Source organism: Stomoxys calcitrans, chromosome 4 (genome assembly GCF_963082655.1).
Source record: "Stomoxys calcitrans chromosome 4, idStoCalc2.1, whole genome shotgun sequence".
NCBI classification, from domain to species: domain Eukaryota; kingdom Metazoa; phylum Arthropoda; class Insecta; order Diptera; family Muscidae; genus Stomoxys; species Stomoxys calcitrans.
Genome location: NC_081555.1, coordinates 41,883,782 through 41,904,431, shown reverse-complemented (window position 1 = coordinate 41,904,431; position 20,650 = coordinate 41,883,782). Strand labels below are relative to the sequence as shown.

The 20,650-nt window shown below is 41.5% G+C and overlaps 1 protein-coding gene across 2 annotated transcripts in view; it reads right to left on the bottom strand.

Annotated features, from left to right (window-relative positions):
- Positions 1 to 20,650, bottom strand: part of LOC106081128 (protein sprint) — an 840,648-nt gene that overhangs the window by 600,626 nt on the left and 219,372 nt on the right. The gene's annotated exons all lie outside the window — the stretch shown is intronic.

The following is a 20,650-nucleotide window of genomic DNA, read 5'->3' as shown; positions in this document are numbered from 1 at the left end:
CCTAATGCAGCTCCCCTATAAACCGATCTCCCCTATTTTACTTCTTCAGCCTCTAAAGTGCACAATTCTTATTAGAATTGGCTGAAATTTTACACAATGGCTTCTACAATGGCCTCCAATATTCAGTTCAATTATGGTCCGAAATAAACCATAACTTGATATTGGTCCAATAACATAGCAATTATTTTCTTTTATCCTTTGTTTGACTAAAAAGAGATACCGTGGCAAGAGCTCGACAAATGCGATCCATGGTGGATGGTATATAAGATTCGGCTCGGCCGAACTTAGCACGCTTTTACTTTTTTTTTTTTTAATTTAGCGCGTTCTTTTTTCTTTGCATTTAATTAAAGTACAATGTTTGTGCTAAAAAGTTGGATAATTGTGCATATCAAAAGACTGCAGGCTGTGGGGGACCAGAGGCTGAGTCGGTCGACGCGCGGTGGTTCAGAAATCAATTTCACTGCCCAAAAATCAAATTTTTTCCATCCCCGATTTGAAAAATTTAATGCCAGTCAAAAGGAAACATTTTAAGACATAGGGTAAAAAAATTAGATCTAAATATTTTGTTTTTCTGTGGCGCGTTGAATAGCGGGAAAAAACCGAAAAAAAACTAGGAAAAAATATGCCATGTGAAAACGCCTCGAGATATATCTTTGAAGTTTGGAATTGTTAGAGCTGAGGTTGTGTGCAAAATTTCAAAGCCCTTAGTTGTCCGGGCGTCTTTTGCAGGCCCCTAAAGTTGATCAAGTCGATATTTCGAGATAGTGCTCAAAAATCCATACAAAAAAGTCAGCTTGAGGTCTACAATATTTCGTCTTTTTTCGGGGATATTCGACTTTTAATTATACCCTACACCATTACTGTGGTATAGGGTTTTATAACTTAGTGACTTAGTTTGTAACACCCAAAAGGAAGAGAGATAGACCCATTGATAAGTATACCGATCGATTCAGAATCAATTTTTGATTCGTTTTAGCCTTGACCGTCTGTCCGTCTTTCTGTCCATGTTAATTTGTGTACCAACTACAGGTCGCAATTTTCATCCGATCGTCTTCAATTTTGGCACAGGCATGTTTTTCGGCCTAGAGACGAAGCCTATTGAAATATTAGAAAAAATCGGATCAGATTTGGGTATAGCTCCCCTATATATGTTCGTCCGATTTGCAGTAATAATGCAATAAAAAGGTTATTTGTTAACCGATTCTCTCGAAATTTAGTAAGACGAATTTTCTTATGGCTCTCGATATTACTGGTGAATTTCATTGAAATCGGTTCAGATTTAGATATAGCTCTCATATATATATGTATAGCCCGATTTTCACTCCTAGAGCCATTGCAAGCTCATTTATTGACCAATCTTCCCAAAATTCTGTACAACACCTTCCTCGATGGCAACCACAATACCTGAGAAGTTTGCTTGAAATCGGTTCAGATTTGGATATAGCTCCCATTTGCAGAAATAATGCAAAAATCGTCATTTGTTAACCGATTTTCTCCAAATTTGTCAGGAAGTATTTTTTTATGACTCTCGACATTATTGGTGAATCTGCAGATCATTCAATATGCTTTCTAGTATATGGTATGTCTGAGTGGACTTTTCCTATGCAGATTAAGGGGCAATAGTCTAAACAGAGTCTCCTTGCCGACTCCTTTGTACACCAAACGACCGGCTGGATTCCCTTCATAACCTCCAATGTTACATTAGTGCCTATAGCCCCAGTCATGAATCATAAGGGACCCTATTTATCCTGTCCTCACATGTATCTCTTAATTAGTCTCCGGACCTCAAAATTCTGATGACCAACGTTACTACTACTAAATTTTCCATGAACATTCCATTAAGGAACAGGGGATGCTTCTTTGGTGCAGTCCGAATGAAGTCTCGTTTTTATGCTGGACCAGTACGGCGAGCCGCATAGCGACCCCACATGGTAGAGAAGTTTTAACGTGGCAGGATACCTTACGAATGTACCCAGCATTAGTAAGGGGATAACCAATGATGACACTGTTTTTAGTATTAACGCCGGGGTTTAAACCCAGTCCCGCGTCATAGGCGGACATGCTAAACACTTCTTCACGGTGGCCTCCACCACTGTTATTGATGTTAAAACTGAAAGAAAGCTGATAAGTTCGGCAGATCGAATCTTATGAAACCTCCACCATGGATCACTTTTGTCACGTTCTGTGCCCGGTGTCATTTTATTTTAGAGCTACAAAACAATAATAAGTATGTATACGAGTAGACGCTAAATACATATGCTCACCAGTCTTTGAACATTATCGAACTTCCTCGTACTGTCCTCCAATCACTAGTCACCCAGTTCTCCCTTTCGGGAAACGGAATCCTGAAGAGTTGTATAGAGACCTTTCTCAATCTATCCTACACTTGGGGGACTATCCGAATATCGTCCTTTATAGGCAGCATATTGATATTCCCATCTCAACGTTGCCGTGATTCAGACACACACCAGCTTTTTCACCTTCTTGAGTTCCCGGGAACTAGTCCTTCAATATACAGCCTTCCAGCATAACGTGGTGCATCATATGTTAGCTGTAGTCTCTCTATGACTGGTCGTTGCAGTAAATTATTAAACCTACCATCATATTGTGAGGGATATACAAATCTAGACAAACTGTTTGTACCATCTCGAAATGTTGATCTATGATCCATAAAGTATTTTCTTGATCTTGGCATTCCATGCTTATCTATCCATGTCCGCCCATCCCTGTGTGGAAATCACGATAGCGGTTTAACGCGTAAAAATTGTTGATGTAGGTCGTTGGGTATTGGTAATGGGCTACATCGGTTTAGATTTGGATTTAGCTCCCATATAATCCGATCTACCGGCATGACTTCTTGAGTCCCTGGAAGCTGCACTTGCAATGCCATTTGTCTGAAATTTTGAACGGAATGTTTTGTTATGACTTACAAGAACCATGTCAAGTACTGTCTAAATCAGTCTATAGCTCCCATATAAATCGATCTCCCGATTTGGCATTTTGAGCCCCTGGAAACTGCAAATGTTATCCGATTTGGCCGAGATTCGTTATGACTTCCAACCATTTTGACGAGTATGGTCGAAAGCAGTTTATAACCTGATATAGCTCCCATATAAATCGTTCTCCCGATTTGACGCGTTGAGCACCTGAAAGCTGCAATTTTTATCTGATTGGGCTGCAATTGTGGACGGAATATTTTGCTATGACTTCCAACAACCGTATCAAGTACGGCTCAAATCGATCAATAATCTGATCGGTCAATAACCTGATATGGTTTCTCCCCAAGATTAGGCGCGTCTGAATTTAGCACGCTTTTACTTGTTTTTGAATTAAATCCGCACTTCCTAGCGAACATCCATATGTAATAATAAAACGCCTCGTTTATTAAAACTGGCTAGAACATGTACAGTGCGTTTCGGATTCTTTCCCCCACATTCCACTTCCAGGATTGTTTTCAAATTTCGTCGCCACCAGTGGCCTTTCAGGACGTACGGGGTTTTTTTTGCCACCATACTGACCTTTCTCCACTATCGCTGGAGGGCGGCGTGGCGCAGAGGTTAGCACGTTTATGACGCTGTACGCCTGGGTTCTAATTCTGGCAAGAACATCAATGATGGTGGCATCATTTTTGAAGTGTTCGGCCGTGTAAAACTTCCCTACTGCATGGTGTCCCCCTGTAGCACGTTGTTGGGTCTAGACAACAACAACCATATCACTTATCACTGAGCTTAAACTTGAATCGGACAGCACTCATTGATATGAGAGAAGTATCTCTGCAGTTCCTTGATGAAATATGCATGGGGAAATTGGACATGTTTTCACTTGCCCTGAAAGCGACTTTTTGAAATTATTTCCGCTACCAAGATGGCCAGTCTAATTTATTATTACCGAATGCTTCTTAGGATTAAGAATTCCAGTGAGCTAATACAATCTCGTTTGCCTATATGCAAGGCCAAGATGTGGGTTCGCATTCAGTCGTGCAAAATATATTTTGTGAACTACACTGTCATGGGAGAATAATTGCCATATATCACTCTCCATTAATGCATGCCAACGATGGTTAGGATGTGGTGTAAATCGTTTCCATCATACATATATGACATAAATATTTGAATGTGGCGACTAGGTTAGCATGGCAACGAAGCCATAGGCACTTGACTTCACCAATTGAAAGATTTATAACGTAAGCGGACACACGCATTTATCTCATGGAGACTGAGACCGAAAAAAGCAAACCGACAGTGGATTAGTATCAACACCTCCACACACTTGAGCTGATCGCTCATAAGAATGGAAAAGATTTGTGGTTTAGTTTAAACAAATCGAGTTTCCTTTCAGCAAACGGTGCAAAACAAAAGCAACAATCGAATGAGGGAGCGTGGCCATTAAACCCACTTGAATTGAAATTACCTAAATTGGGTCATTATGCTCTCATAATGAGCTCAACGAGAAGTGTCAAAGCATTAAAACCACTTAACAGTGGTGGCCGCAAACGAAATTTCGAAATTCTAGCCATCTTCCATGAGAGTTGTGCAGCAGCAAAACTCCTCCCCAAGCGAATGAGCTGGCATTTCACATTTCGACTACCAGCTAATAGTGATGGCTAAGCCTAAGCCACATCGAATGATCCATAAAACTCCACCATAATGCCAAACATGCCCTAGGCCAACACAGCTTTTTTCAAAATAAAGAAAAATTATTTGGGTCTTCACCTTCTCATATCAATGGGTTAGCAGCATCTGGCAGCACTTGTTTCTTAAGCAGCCATAATGTAATGAGACCACCATTGGTTTATTAAGGGATTAGAAAAGCAGTCCACAGAGATTCCCCAAGTGGTTGGTAATGAATGTGTTGGGAATTTCATTGTCCAAGTCCACCTGGTTTGGCCCCATGGCCATTGGCGTACCACCCGCACAGTGGCCTAATTTGTCTAAAATTCATTTCCAAAATTAAGACAAATGTCTTAGTAGCAGTCCAATATTCTGCCATAAAATATTAATTGGCTAAACTTAATCACTGCGACTTCCCATGCCATCAATCATTGATTTAAAATGGTATCAGTTTATGGTCAGCACCTAGACGCCTAGCTCGATGCCAACAACAAATTTGCCAGCAATTTGAACAAAGATTAACTCCATCAATAACATGTGGCTGACTTTGTTTGTTTTGTTGGTTATAAAATTTGAATACCCCGCCAATGATTCAGGCAATTCGTATAAATTTAGTTAATACTCTTTTAAAACGTTGGCAATTCATTGCCCCGAAAATATTGGGTTGCCCAAAAAGTAATTGCGGATTTTTTAAAAGAAAGTAAATGCATTTTTAATAAAACTTTGAATGAACTTTAATCAAATATACTTTTTTTACACTTTTTTTCTAAAGCAAGCTAAAAGTAACAGCTGATAACTGACAGAAGAAAGAATGCAATTACAGAGTAACAAGCCGTTGAAAAAATTTGTCAACGCCGACTATATGAAAAATCCGCAATTACTTTTTGGGCAACCAAATAGTTGGTGGTTTTTGTTTTTTTAGGGGCTTGTTTTAGTCGTAAATTATTCACACCGCCGCAGGCATGTCGAATGTCGGCAGCAATCCCACCATGGGATAAGAGACAAACATTTTGAGTACAGGAGCCAAAAAACAAACAACAAACCATCGCTGGCCTTTATGCAAATTTTAAAGTCTAGCAGAAAATCAAAAAGCCAACTGCAAAAAAGCACTTGTCTTGAAATGCGTTTCATGCCATGGTCTTGTAGTTGTTTTGTTGTAACTCCTTGTTGTCTATTTTTGAGCAAAGATTGTAATGCTCCATCACTTTGTGTTAATATTTTTCAAAAATATCATGTTGACATTAAACAAGCCAAAAATAAAACACTCCATATCGGGGAAATGTTGGTGAGGCTGGCAAAAGAACGATGCCAATGTCTTTAAAGGCCTTCTGAGGTAGCTGCCAACATCAAATGCATAGGAAATGTTCATATTATAGCAAAAATTATGCAAATTTGCATTGGCCGTAGTTAAATATGGAATATATGCGAGTTTAGAAGCAGAAGAATGAGCAGGAAATTTAAAAGTGGTAACCCTTATCCTATTACGAGTGGACCCAAGGGAATGTAGGATATTTCATACCTTCCAATAGCTGCTGCTGTATTAAAGTCAGATTTAATATAAGGAGTATCTTTAAGGTAACTGCAGAATATCTTCAGCGCGTAGTGCCCACGGGTTGATATACATCGACAAGAAGTTCATTACATTCAATCTACCTAGTTTATCGTTACAAACCTGTTGACCTTCTGCCCGAACTTCCCAGTGAATCAAACGTTCAGAATTCGTTCAGAAGTCTGTTCGAAAGTCGGAAAATTTATGAAGTGACTACACGATGTCAGAACGAAATGTTGAAGGAAAATCTGATGTTTCTGTCGAAAATTCTGAGTGAATGCTTTCAGAATTTTGAACCAAACCGAATCCTAAAACAAGTAAGAACGTGCTAAGTTCGGCCCGGCCGAATCTTATATACCCTCCACCATGGATCGCATTTGTCGAGTTGTATGAGCGGTATCTCTTTTTAGGCATACAAAGAATGTTGAAAAGAACTGTTATGCTATTGGAGCTATATCAAGTTACGAACATTGTAGTAATTCATTCGCATAAGAATTGCGCTTAGTAGGGGCTCAAGAAGTAAAAACCAGGAGATAGGTTTATATGGCAGCTGTATCAAGTTATCGATCGATTCAGACCATATTGGACACGTATGTTGCAAGTCATGAGAGAAGCCGTTGTACAAAATTTCTGCCAAATCGGATGAGAATTGCGCCTTCTAGAGGCTCAAGAAGTCAAAATCCCAGATCGGTTTGTATGGCAGCTATATCAAGTTATTTACTGATTTGCGCCATACTTAGCACAGTTGTTGGATGTCATAACAAAACACCTCATGCATAATTTCAGCCAAATCGGATGAGAATTGCGCCCTCTAATGACTCAAGAAGTCAAAATCGCAGATCGGTTTATATGGCAGCTATATCAGTTAATGAACCGATTTGCGTGATATTTGGCACAGCTATTGAAAGTTATAACAAAACACCTCATGCAAAATTTCAGCCAAATCGGATGAGAATTGCGCCCTCTAGAGGCTCAAGAAGTCAAGACCCAAGATCGGTTTATATGACAGCTATATCAGGTTATGAACCGATTTGCGCCATACTTAGCGAAGTTGTTGAAAGTTACACCGAAACATTACATGCAAGATTTCAGCCAAATCGGATGAGAATTGCGCCCTCTAGTGGCTTAAGAAGTCAAAATCCCAGATCGGTTTATATGGCTGCTATATCAGGTTATGAACCGATTTGAGCCATACTTGGCACAGTTGTTGGATGTCATAACACGTCGTGCAAAATTTCATTCAAATCGGATAAGAATTGCTCCCTCTAGAGGCTCAAAAATTTAAGACCCAAGATCGGTTTATATGGCAGCTATATCAGGTTATGGACCGATTTGAACCATACTTGGCACAGTTGTTGGATATCATAACAAAACACGTCGTGCAAAATTTCATTCCAATCGGATACGAATTGCGCTCTCTAGAAGTCAAGAAGTCAAGACCCAATATCGGTTTATATGGCAGCTATATCAAAACATGGACCGATATGGCCCATTTACAATCCCAACCGACCTACACTAATGAGAAGTATTTGTGCAAAATTTCAAACGGCTAGCTTTACTCACTCGAAAGGAGTCGTCAGACAGACGGACGGACGGACATGGCAAGATCGACATATAATATCACGACTATCGAGAATATATAGGGTTGCCCAAAAAGTAATTGCGGATTTTTTAATAGAAAGTAAATGCATTTTTAATAAAACTTAGAATGATTTTTAATCAAATATACTTTTTTTACACTTTTTTTCTAAAGCAAGCTAAAAGTAACAGCTGATAACTGACAGAAGAAAGAATCCAATTACAGAGTCACCAGCTGTGAAAAAATTTGTCAACGCTGACTATAAGAACAATCCGCAATTACTTTTTGGGCAACCTATATACTTTATGGGGTCTTTGACGAATATTTCGAGTAGTTACAAACAGAATGACGAAATTAGTATACCCCCATCCTATGGTGGAGGGTATAAAAATGCAGACGGAGATAATGCGAATACATTCCTTGCAAGTGGTACTGAGATCTATGAGCAAAATAATAACGACATTTCGCTGCATCAGGATAAATTTCGCACAATCTTAATTGCAAATGTAAGTAAATGTTCACGAAATGGCCCGAATCAACTTTGCTGATGTCTTTGTCATGCGTTGCTATTTGACTTTTGTTTGTGTTCTGACAAAGAAGAGTCCGTCGGATTTTCGCATTCTCGCTGTGAATGAAGTCAGTTCTAGGTTTTACATAGTAATTCTTCATCCCGCGCTACTTATATTTGACGGCTATTTGCGACTGGTTCTACCAATCCTACATACCTCGTGTACGAGTCTACTATTGGGTTGCCCAAAAAGTAATTGCGGATTTTTCATATAGTCGGCGTTGACAAATTTTTTCACAGCTTGTGACTCTGTAATTGCATTCTTTCTTCTGTCAGTTATGAGCTGTTACTTTTAGCTTGCTTTAGAAAAAAAGTGTAAAACAAGTAAAAGCGTGCTAAGTTCGCCCGGGCCGAATCTTATATACCCTCCACCATGGATCGCATTTGTCGAGTTCTTTTCCCGGCATCTCTTCTTAGGCAAAAAAAAGGATATAAGAAAAGATTTGCTCTGTGAGCTCAAAAAGTAAAATAGAGAGATCGATTTATATGGGAGCTGTATTGGGCTATGGACCGATTCAGACCATAATAAACACGTACGTTGATGGTCATGAAAGAATCCGTCGTACAAAATTTCAGGCAAATCGGATAATAATTGCGACCTCTAGAGGCTCAAGAAGTCAAGATCCCAGATCGGTTTATATGGCAGCTATATCAGGTTATGAACCTACTTGTACTTTATTTGACATAGTTGTTGAAAGAAACAATAAAAAACGTCTTGCGAAATTTCAGCCAAATCGGATAGGAATTGCGCCCTCTAGAAGCTCAAGAAGTCAAGTCCCCAGATCAGTTTTTATGACAGCTATATCAGGTTATGTACCGATTGGAACCACATTTGGCACAGTTGTTGGATATCATAACAAAATAATACGTGCCATTCAAATTGGATAAGAATTGCGCCCTCTAGAGGCTCAAGAAGTCAAGACCAAAGATCGGTTTATATGACAGCTATATCAGGTTATGGACTGATTTGAACCATACTTGGCACAGTTGTTGGATATCGTAACAAAACACGTCGTGCAAAATTTCATTCTAATCGGATAAGAATTGCGCACTCTAGAGGCTCAAGAAGTCAAGACCCCAGATCGGTTTATATGGCAGCTATATCAGGTTATGGACCGATTTGAACCATACTTGGCACAGTTGTTGGATATCATAACAAAACACGTCGTGCAAAATTTCATTCCAATCGGATAAGAATTGCGCTCTCTAGAGGCTCAAGAATTCAAGACCCCAGATCGGTTTATATGGAAGCTATATCAGGTTATGGACCGATTTGAACCGTACTTGGCACAGTTGTTGGATATCATAACAAAACACGTCGTGCAAAATTTCATCCCAATCGGATAAGAATTGCGCACTCTAGAGGCTCTAGAAGTCAAGACCCAAGATCGGTTTATATGGCAGCTATATCAAAACATGGACCGATATGGCCCATTTACAATATCAACCGACCTACACTAATAAGAAGTATTTGTGCAAAATTTCAAGCGGCTAGCTTTACTCCTTCGGAAGTTAGCGTGCTTTCGACAGACAGACGGACGGACGGACGGACGGACGGACGGACGGACGGACAGACGGACGGACATGGCTAGATCGACATAAAATTTCACGACGATCAAGAATATATATACTTTATGGGGTCTCAGACGAATATTTCGAGTAGTTACAATCAGAATGACGAAATTAGTATACCCCCCATCTTATGGTGGAGGGTATAAAAAGTATGTTTGATTAAAGTTCATTCTAAGATTTATTAAAAATGCATTTACTTTCTTTTAAAAAATCCGTAATTACTTTTTGGGCAACCCAATATTTGCTCACATACGACTTGTTCTGCTGATATGTGCGATTTGTTTAGTTTTACTTCATTTTATCAAACGAAGGTGCTTCGTATGTATTTGTGACTACTCCCCGACTGCTTGCAGTTCATTCTCCGCCAATGAGTTGTGCGAACACCAATGTCGATACCCATGAGTATTGTTGTGACATTGGTTGTTCATTTTATTGTTTGCATTTTTTCCAATGCTGGAGATAATTCTCAATCAATTTCTCTTCGTATGTGATCTTAAGGTTTTTTTCGTATGTGATCTAGTTTGTATTCGCGCTTAGCTCGCATACGAACTTAGTTTGCATCCGCACTCACATCAGCACTTAGTCGCATCCCCAGATAGCTTAGCTGACCGTATATAGGCTGTCGTCGTATACCTACTTGAATTCGATTTGTTCCGTAGATTTTGCAGCATTGCTAAGCTTGCATCCCCACTCACATTGCATCCGCGACCAGTTGCGTCCGCGCTTAGCTCGCATCTGAACTTAGCTCCGCGTTTGGCTCGAATCAGCTCTTGGTCGCATCTCTGATGACCTAGCCGGCCGTAGATAGCTTGTTGCCGTATACGCTCCACCTACCAGAATCCAATTTGATCCGTAGATTTTGTAGTAGCGATACAAGAACTCCCATATGTAAAGTTATATCTTTTTAGGTATAGAGCACGCTTGCCTTTCCCTATCATCGAACCACAAGTCATCGTCACCGCGTCCGCAGATTAGCTCGCCGAATCCAGACATCCAGCCTAATACAACGAACCTGATGTCAGCCAGGCCAGAGCTCAATTGACTTACCACGGGCGTTCGACAACACGGCGCTCGCTATCTATCACAAACATCATCCAACGCTGCCGTCGGCGTCTACACTCATCAAAAGCAGGGACATCTTGATACTGCGCTTTGCGTCAATAAAGTTTATTGATTCCGCCAAAAAGATCGTTGGAAGTATTCACACTCCCACTTCAGTCCTTAGTGGAATGTTCATGGGCAAAATTTGTAGTTGTATCCACACCCGCAGTGAGGGCGCAAAGCTCGATCTAGAGAGAAATTTATGTAGACATCCCTCCGCTCACAAAGGTGAAGAGAAATGGAAGGTCTTTCACAGGGAGGAGAAGCAGAAAGGAAGTCTCCTTGTGGTGGCTCTTGACATAGTCTCCGTGACAAGTTTAGCTAAGACTGAAGGCACGGCGTTCAACGGGGCCAAGGCTGTCTTTTTCAACATTGAGAAGACTAGGATAGGAAGAGATCTTCCATACCGTCTTAAGAACAGGGGGCCAATCACCGTCTCTCTCAATATTGGGAGGAAGACTAGGGTAAGCAAAGATCCTAATATTGAACTATCCGGCAGTGCAGGGACCAGAGACTCAATACAGCCCGATAAACAGGAACCAGACGATCGAACTATCACCGACTTTCTCAGGATTCGGAAGACTAGGATATACTAAATTCCTTATATTGAAACAGGCAGTGCAGTTACGGGAAACTCAATGCAGCCTAAAGAACAGGGAGCAGAGCCCATTTACTCAAAATTTGGAAGACTAGGATAGGCAAAGATCCTAATATTGGCACATCAGGCAGTACAGGGACAGAAAACTCAATACAGACTAACGAACAGGAACCCGAAGATAGAACCATCACCGACTGTCTCATGGTTCGAAAGACTAGGATAGGCAAGATCCTAATATTAAAACATCAGGCCTTGTCCCCCTCTGTAGGAGGATTTCTGTAGTCTGCATTGAAGGAGGGCTGGCTTGGTCTTCCCAGAGTACTTGAAAGCGCTCTTCTCCGTTCCCGGCGTTTTAGCAGTAGTATGCTCTTCGGCAGATCTGATACTTTTTCCAACTTCCGTAGAGGTGGTTGGAATGTCAGTTCTATCCATACCAGCATTCTGCACTTACGTCCGCTTGCGCTGCCGGTACATTCCCCTCTGTCTCCTTCATCTTGCACCGGATTGCTCTCTCGGTCTTCTAGTGAGCTTAGCAAAGCCATCGCTAACTACTGCCGTCATCCCGCTGACCTCATCCCTCGATTGGGCTGTGATAACTGTTTCGAAAACACTGCCTGAATTGGAAACACAAAATTTTCTTAAAGGCTGGGGACGAACTGCGCATCTTTCTGGTTTATCCGTCTCCTCTGAAGCATTACTCTCGATTACAGGTGCCAAAGCACCCACACCTATAGGAGGGGCGGATATTATACTACGGTCTGATGCCACCACTGCAGCTCTTTGTGTTTTGGGTGTTTGCAGTTCATTTTGAGCCTACTCCTGCAAGGCTTTACAACTTTTGCGTAATAGGCAGTAACTATTCCAAGATACCGATTTTTTTTTTTGAAGAGCGAAATGAAAATACTTCCGCTCCACAAAATGGTTACTTTGTAAACTTGGTAAATGCGAAACCTTTCGGGGCTACCGCAGTCCAATTTAAGGCAGTGGGCAACGAATTCTCATATAGCAACCGTTGGAACAGTGAAAGTGTCGGTAAAACGACGAAAACCCTATGGGGAGAGTTGAATCATGATAAGACGAGGATATTACTGGAAGGAAGCAGGTCAGTATAGCTCTTAGATTCATTGTGGGACACAATGCGGGCGTTTTTATGCAGAAGAGGTGCGCCAAGTAACAGATGACGAGACATTGGAGAATTTCTTATGTTCACGGCTTTCGCAGCCAACAGATTTCAGCACTTGGGTGCAATACCAGACTTGAACCCGCCCAGGGGCATAGAATGGAAAACGATTAAGGATTTTGCGGTGAGGGATTGCTAAAAACGTGTGAAAAGTGAGTTGTGTCAGTCGAGTGAAGCATTTTATTTGTCTTTTGCGGTTGTACTTTTGGATGTTCAACAAGGTAATGGATCGATTTTCGTTTTTTTGGATCGATCGAATGTCTTAAACGTTCTATGACTGAATGAATGCTGTATAGTAAGGGAAACTTCTGCGACTCCCAAAACATAATTTTTTTTATAGTTACTTATGAATCAAAATTAGTTTCCTCAATGATGGTTTCAATTGATTTAGTTGAAATCTGTTCATTAACAATATATTATTGTCTCTGGAAGAAAAAGGCTTAAAAGTGGTCGCGTATGCTGATGACGTGGCAATTGCGGTTGGGGGAAAGTTTCCCAGAACTCTAAGAGATATACTTCAGGCAACAGCAAAGTGGGCTACCGAAAGTGGTCTGGGTATAAATCCGTGCTAGACAGAAGTAGTTCTTTACAGCAGGAGATACAAGTTGCCTACAGTGGAACCTGTCTCCTTGGGTGGAGAGAATGTTCCATTTACAGAAAGCGCAAAATACCTGGGTGTTTTGCTGGACAGGAAACTGTACTTCAAACTCAATGTTTTGGAAAGGGCAAGAAAGGCCACTCTTGCCCTATACACCTGCAAGAGAGCCATTGGCAAAAGATGGGGGGTTTAGACCACGTGTCATGCATTGGGTATATACTGCAGTTGTCAGACCAATTATGTTATATGGTGTTGTGGTCTGGTGGACGGCGCTTCAAAAGTCCACCTGCTCATTACTTAAACGGATCCAAAGGCTGGCTTGTTTATGCATCACAGCCGCACTGATAACGACACCATGTGATGCACTGAATTTAATGCTACATCGAATGCCCGTGGACATTGCAGCTAGACAAATTGCAGGGCCCACTGCTGTGAGGTTAAGGGAGCTTTCTCATTGGTCATGTGGCGGCTGCGGACACTGTCCGATGTTCCAGGCATTGTGGATTACACCACCCTACCTGAGCCGCTTAAGATAAAAGATTTTAATCTGGTACCACGGGTGTCAGTAGTCCCTGAAACTTCGGTTCCAGCCTGACAATGGTGAGGCCCCAGTAGGGAGCAACGTGGTGGCTGTGGTTTGTACCCAAATCGCGGGTAGAGCATAAGCTCGGCGTGGAGTTGCGTTTTCAACCGGGTGCCGTGACCCATAGATCGGAAAGAGTTTTAGGTGGTGCTCCGCTCCTAGGCATGGAGGTGAACACGTCCAAATACGTGGGATCAAATTGGTACTCATGTGTGGGTTACCACATGTGGAAGCGTTGGTAGACGCATTGTATTCACCCTTGAGCCTTAAACACGACATTCGTGTACCACTATTCCTGATAGAACCGATTGGAACTACGATATGCCTGGTAACAGAAGTTACATAGACTTATATGCGGATGGTTCCAAATTAAACGACCAGGTGGGCTTTGGGGTGTACTCTAAAGATCTAGAACTGGTCATATCGAAGAGGTTACCCGACCACTGCAGTGTATATCAAGCAGAGATCCTTGCAATTAAGAAAGTTGGTGGAATGGCTAAGATATAATGTCATTACGACGATTGGCATAAATATCTTCTCAGACAGCCAGGCCGCAATAAAAGCCCTGGAGATTGCATTTCTGAATACAAAAACCGCCCTGGACTGTCGCAGATCTCTCAACGAGATGGCTGAACAGTTCAAAATTCACCTGTTCTGGATACCGGGCCACAGAGATATCCCAGGGAGTTCCAAAGCAGATGAGCTTGCGAGGCTAGGAACTACCTTACACACTCCAGGGACACTGGAATCTGTGGATATGCCTCTAACTACATGTTAGCTAAGTTTTCAGAACCAGGCCCGAAGGACAACGAATGATAGATGGTCACAAAGAGGGGGCTTTGAGCATTCCAAAACTATGTGGCCTAATCTAGACTTGAAGAGGTCTACTACGTTGCTGTCATTGGCTAGAACAGACATCTCAGTTATAGTGTCTGTCATGTCACTGGGTCACAGGTCACTGTCTAATCGGAAAACATGCTGACAGACTGTAGGTTGCCAGCAACGACTTTTGCAGAGGCTGTAGGGACATCAAGGAAGAAGAGACTATAGATAGGGACTTCTGTGTGTGTGTCCCGCACTAGCAGTTAGAAGGAGTTCCACTTTGGGTTCTCATTTCTTTGAGGTTCTCATTTCTTAGCGGATGTGAACATTCGCAAGTTACTAGCAATCTGGGTGGTTCAACGTAGGGAACTATTGGGTTGCCCAAAAAGTAATTGCGGATTTTTCATATAGTCGGCGTTGACAAATTTTTTCACAGCTTGTGACTCTGTAATTGCATTCTTTCTTCTGTCAGTTATCAGCTGTTACTTTTAGCTTGCTTTAGAAAAAAACTGTAAAAAAGTATATTTGATTAAAGTTCATTCTAAGTTTTATTAAAAATGCATTTAGTTTCTTTTAAAAAATCCGCAATTACATTTTGGGCAACCCAATAGAAGGCATCTTCCTTCTTCTGTTCCTGTGGTATCACAATGGACGAAAACGTCTAAGTGAGTCTGATGGCAGACTGCCACTTACATCTAACCTAACCTAACCTAATCTTTTCATGTTTTGTTTGCACATTCTGTACTCGTGTGCCTTTTTAATTTGCCATCGTACACCACGTGAATGATTTAAACTTTAGGTATCAACGCCAACAGAAATACTTGAGCATCTAGGAGTTGGTATGTCGTAGACTTAAGTATGTTTAACACTTCCTTATTGGGATAATGGTGGCACGCAAGATGTGGCATACAAGCCATGACCATTAAACAGCTGCGGAAGGCTGCACGCTGCTCTAAATCGTAATAAAGGTGGACTCGCTCATACGTGTAAAATAATAAAACGCAGAAAAATTTAAGTGGTGGGCAAATATTTTCAAGCTTTAAGAAAATGGTTGTAGATATCTTGTCTGTTTGTCGGAGAAATACAATAAAATCAAAAAATTGAAAATTGTATGGTTGCCCAAAAAGTAATTGCGGATTTTTCAAAAGAAAGTAAATGCATTTTTAATAAAACTTAGAATGAACTTTAATCAAATATACTTTTTTTACATTTACTTTTTTTCTAAAGCAAGCTAAAATAACAGCTGATAACTGACAGAAGAAAGAATGCAATTACAGAGTCACAAGCTGTGAAAAAATTTGTCATCGCCGACTATATGAAAAATCCGCAATTACTTTTTGGGCAACCCAATATAAATATGCAGGGGAAACTCGGCAAACCGAGGTAGAATAGGTAGGGCCGCAGCTCCGTTTTTGAGACCAATTTGTTTAGGATCTTTAGCAAATGCATTACCTATAAGGAAAATTGAACGGGGCATACTGTGTGCAAGACTTTGATCATCAAATCGGAAGGGAAGGATCCTGATATGTCAGCGATATTGCTAGCATTGGTGTAGGGCCTTCGGTCTACATAACTTATCAACCAATTTTCGCAAAGAGCAAATGTTGCACTGAAAATTTGATGCATGGGGAATGTTATCGAAGAGGTGAGAGCTCAAGTTAGACTTAGTTCAAAAAGTAACCTAAGGGCGAGCCACTATATGCTGGATTTCGTTTGAATGTAAAAATCATACTCTTTATTGAAGATTTTCCAATAGATTCTGTAGTTAGTCTTCTGGGTTGAAGTTTGGTCTACTCTGCAAATAATTTTTTAAGAGCATTTGTCTTGTTTTGTTTTTTTTTTTATCCAAATACCAGATAAACAAAAAGAAAACAAAGATAGAAACAACAAAACAATAGCACCCAAAAATGTATCATATTAATAAAATAAAATTTGCCAACTCACACAAAAAAGGAAAGATTGAAACAATTTTAGCAACAATCAGCAGCTGCTGCTGCTGCTGTTGTTGTAGAACCACAGATCTTGTGTTCCCTATAACAAACTCGCAACTGCAACACTAGCAGCAGCCGTGATGGAGGCATTCGCCACAGCAGCCGTATTGCACGTTTGCCGTATTTGCCCAGCTCCCACGCCTTGTGCTAATTTTACCGTCCGAGTACTTTATAAAGGCGTTTAACGTTAAATTTTGAAGCCAGTGACATAATAACATAAACATGAACACGACACCGAATGATATCCGATTTTTTTGGCTGTTTTTTCTACTTTTGCACCTCTGGGCTCTATTTGCCATTCACAACAGCGGTAGCAGATTCAAATCTGCCTAAATGAAGGAGAAACCATGAAAGACTGCAAATATGGCCATAGACACTTGAGTTGAATCTATGCGAATAATTGATGACATACTTATGGGTATTTAGACATGTATTTCCGGATGACATGACATTTTTGGGGACACTTAAGAAGTACGAAGTTTCTATTGAAAATTGCTAAGAGATCAATTATTCAATGGAATTTCAATTCGTCACAATCAGTTATAAATTGGGGGATTATTGTGAATTAAGCGATTATTATGTAAATTTGTTGCGGTTTCCCGGCCCGCTCCGCTGCGCCTTCTTTTACTTTATACATATGGAACAAAATTTTCCTTTGAATATTAATTTTCGGCAATTGAAGAGCTTTTAGTGAATTGCCATGCTACGAAAATGGTATATCGCTTGACTAACTGTATAACACTAAAACTGCCTTTATCTGAATCCACATGAACTTAATTGGTCTATGAATTCGCTCGGAGGGTGTAGTGTGAAACCCAAAAACGTGGTCCCGAAAGTGAGTGAGGTCCCGAATCCCATGGCAGCTTTGAGAACCTGTCTGATTTAGCGGATGTGAACATTCGCAAGTTATTGGGCTTTTTAAAGCGATCTGGATGGTTCAAGGGTAAAAACAAATAAAGATTTTGTTAGTAGTACGAAGTTCTACCTACAAGAGAGCCATTGGCAAAAGTTGGGGACTTAGACCGCGTGTCATGCATTGGGTATATACAGTAGTTGTCAGACCTATTATGCTATATGGTGTAGTGGTCTGGTGGACGGCGCTTCAAAAATCCATCTACTAACCGCCAAATTGTCTGCCCTTTCATTTCCCCTTACTCCGTTATGGCCGGGCACCCAAACGATGTGGATTAGGGTGCGAGACTAGAAGCTACCCTACACATTCCAGGGAAACTGGAGTCTGTGGGTGTGCCTCTAGCGACATGCATGCTAAGTTTTCAGGACCAGGCCCGAAATACAACGAATGATAGATGGTCACAAAGGGGGGGCTGTGATTATACCAAAACAATGCGGCCTAATCTCGACTTGAAGAGGTCTACCGCTTTGCTGTCATTGGCTAGAACAGACGTCGCAGTTATAGTGTCCGTCATGACATGCTGACATGCTGACAGACTGAAGGCTGCCAGCGGAAGCTGTGAGGACATCGAATAAGAAGAGCCTGTAGACCACCTTCTGTGTGTTTGGGCCGCACTAGCAGTCAGAAAGAGTTCCACTTTAGGTTCTCATTTCTTTGAGAACCTGTCTGATTTAGCGGATGTGAACATTCGCACTAGCAGTTATAAGGAGTTCGACTTTAGGTTCTCATTTCTTTGACAACATATCTAATTTAGCGGGTGTGAACATTCGCTAGTTATTGGGTTTTTTTAAGACGATCTGGATGGTTCAACTGCAATTTCCTTCTTCTGTTACTGTGTTATCACAATGAACGAAAACGTCTAAGTGAGTCTGATGGCAGGCTGCCACTTTACCTTACTTAACTATATCATCATGAATACCAAATCCTAACAAGTGCAACTTCTTACTTTTAAAGGAAGCTTACAATTTGCTTTGAATTACTTTTATATGGCGATCTCCTAGGTAGTGAGTACTTATTCGCACCTTTGCCGGTGGCTTCAAAACATTGGAAAATTTCATCGAATGCATTCTTTTGCTCTTTCTCTTTATGTTCTCTTGTATAACTGGTAATACCAGACGTATTAATATGAATAAGTCATTATTTTTAAGCCACAAGTAATGCAGAAGGTAATGATTTGCCTATCCCGGCCGATACGGGACGACTATGAGCACCACACAGGCTGGAACTTTGAGTTCCGACTTGTGTGGTGCCCAACGTTATCACGGGAAGCTTAGCTGATAGCTACCGGGCGCGTCCACAGGTTTCGGATGGTGGAAAGTTCCGTTTTTATGTGGAGTAGCTGCAAATGTGGCCATGGGCAGTCAGCGATTTTCGAGAGGAGAGTCTCAGTGAGGAGTCAGGTGGCACTGACTCTTAATTAAATACTGAGTGCCAATGATACTCGAGACGACAAGGCGAGTTATTGGCGCCTTCAAATAACCAATGGTCAACATCAGCGTCTGCTCCCAGGTTAGGGGCTGCTGGCGGCGAGCGTCGGATCTTAGAGCAAGCGGCTCGCCACAACGAGCCCACAAAACCCATGCGGTTGGGGCGCTGGGCCAGTAACCCGCCCACGGAAAACTGAGAACTACTATGAGAAACAAAGGAATAGTAAAAAAGGACCCCCCAATGTTGACGACCCACGCAAACGAAAAGAGAACCATGATTTGCAACTGGAATGTTCGCACTCTTTATAGAGAAGGTGCAGTATACACGCTGGCGGATGTATTAGAGAAGTACAAGGCCGATATTACCGCCTTAGAGTAAGTGCGATGGACTGGGAATGGCGTCACTCCAACACCAACGGTGACGAATATGGTACGACCAAGAGTGTCGAGATGAAACTGAAGCCAAGAATGCGGAATATAGAGCAGTCCTGCAATCAGTAGCAACGCGCCAGATGAAGGAGAGGTATCAGGAGAAAAGGAGAGAGGAGAAACGTCTATTCCGCAGAAAGAAAAGGAAATGGAAAGACGTGAGCATGAGCGAATTGAGATGTACAGGAGTCAGAATGAAGTCCGGAAATTCTACCAAAGAATTAAACATCAAACGGATGTCCTGCAGAGACAAAGAAAGAAATCTGATAACTGACACAGATAACATGCTGAGGATATGGAAAGAACATTTTACCCAAATGCTAGTGTCCGATGTTGGCGGCGAAGAGGATACCGCAGAACCAATCCCTGATGATGGTATAGAATGTTTACCTCCTAGTCAGAATGAGGTCCAAGAAGCAGTGACCCGACTAAAGAACAACAAGTCGGGTCGACGGGTTACCCGCTGAACTATTTAAGACCGGAGGCGACACGCTGATAAGGCGTATGCATCAGCTTATCTGCGCAATCTGGCTAGAAGAACGCATACCCGATGACTGGAACCTCAGCATACTATGTCCCGTACACAAGAAAGGAGACAAGACGGAATGTGCCAACTACAGAGGAATAAGTCTCCTTCTCATCGCATACAAGATACTCTCGAGCGTGCTGTGTGAAAGATTACAACCTAAAGACAATGAGATAATTGGGCCCTATCAACGCGGCTTTAGACCTGGTAAATCCACCCTGGACCAGATATTCACACTGCACCAAATCCTAGAAAAGACCCGAGAGGGACAAATCAACGCCTTCCATCTCTTTATTGACTACAAAGCCGCCTTCGATACTCCTTTACGTTCAAAGGTATTTCAAGCCATGTCTGAGTTTGGTATCCCTGCAAAAATAATAAGACTCTGCAGGATGACACTTGCTGATACGCGTTCCTCAGTAAGAATAGGAAAGAATCTCTCCGAACCATGTAATACCAAACGAGATTTCAGACAAGGAGACAGCCTATCGTGTGATCTCTTTATTATACTGCTGGAGAAGATTATACGAGATGCAGATGTGAATAGATATGGCACACTAATCACAAGAGTGCATATGCTACTCGCCTATGCCGACGACATCGA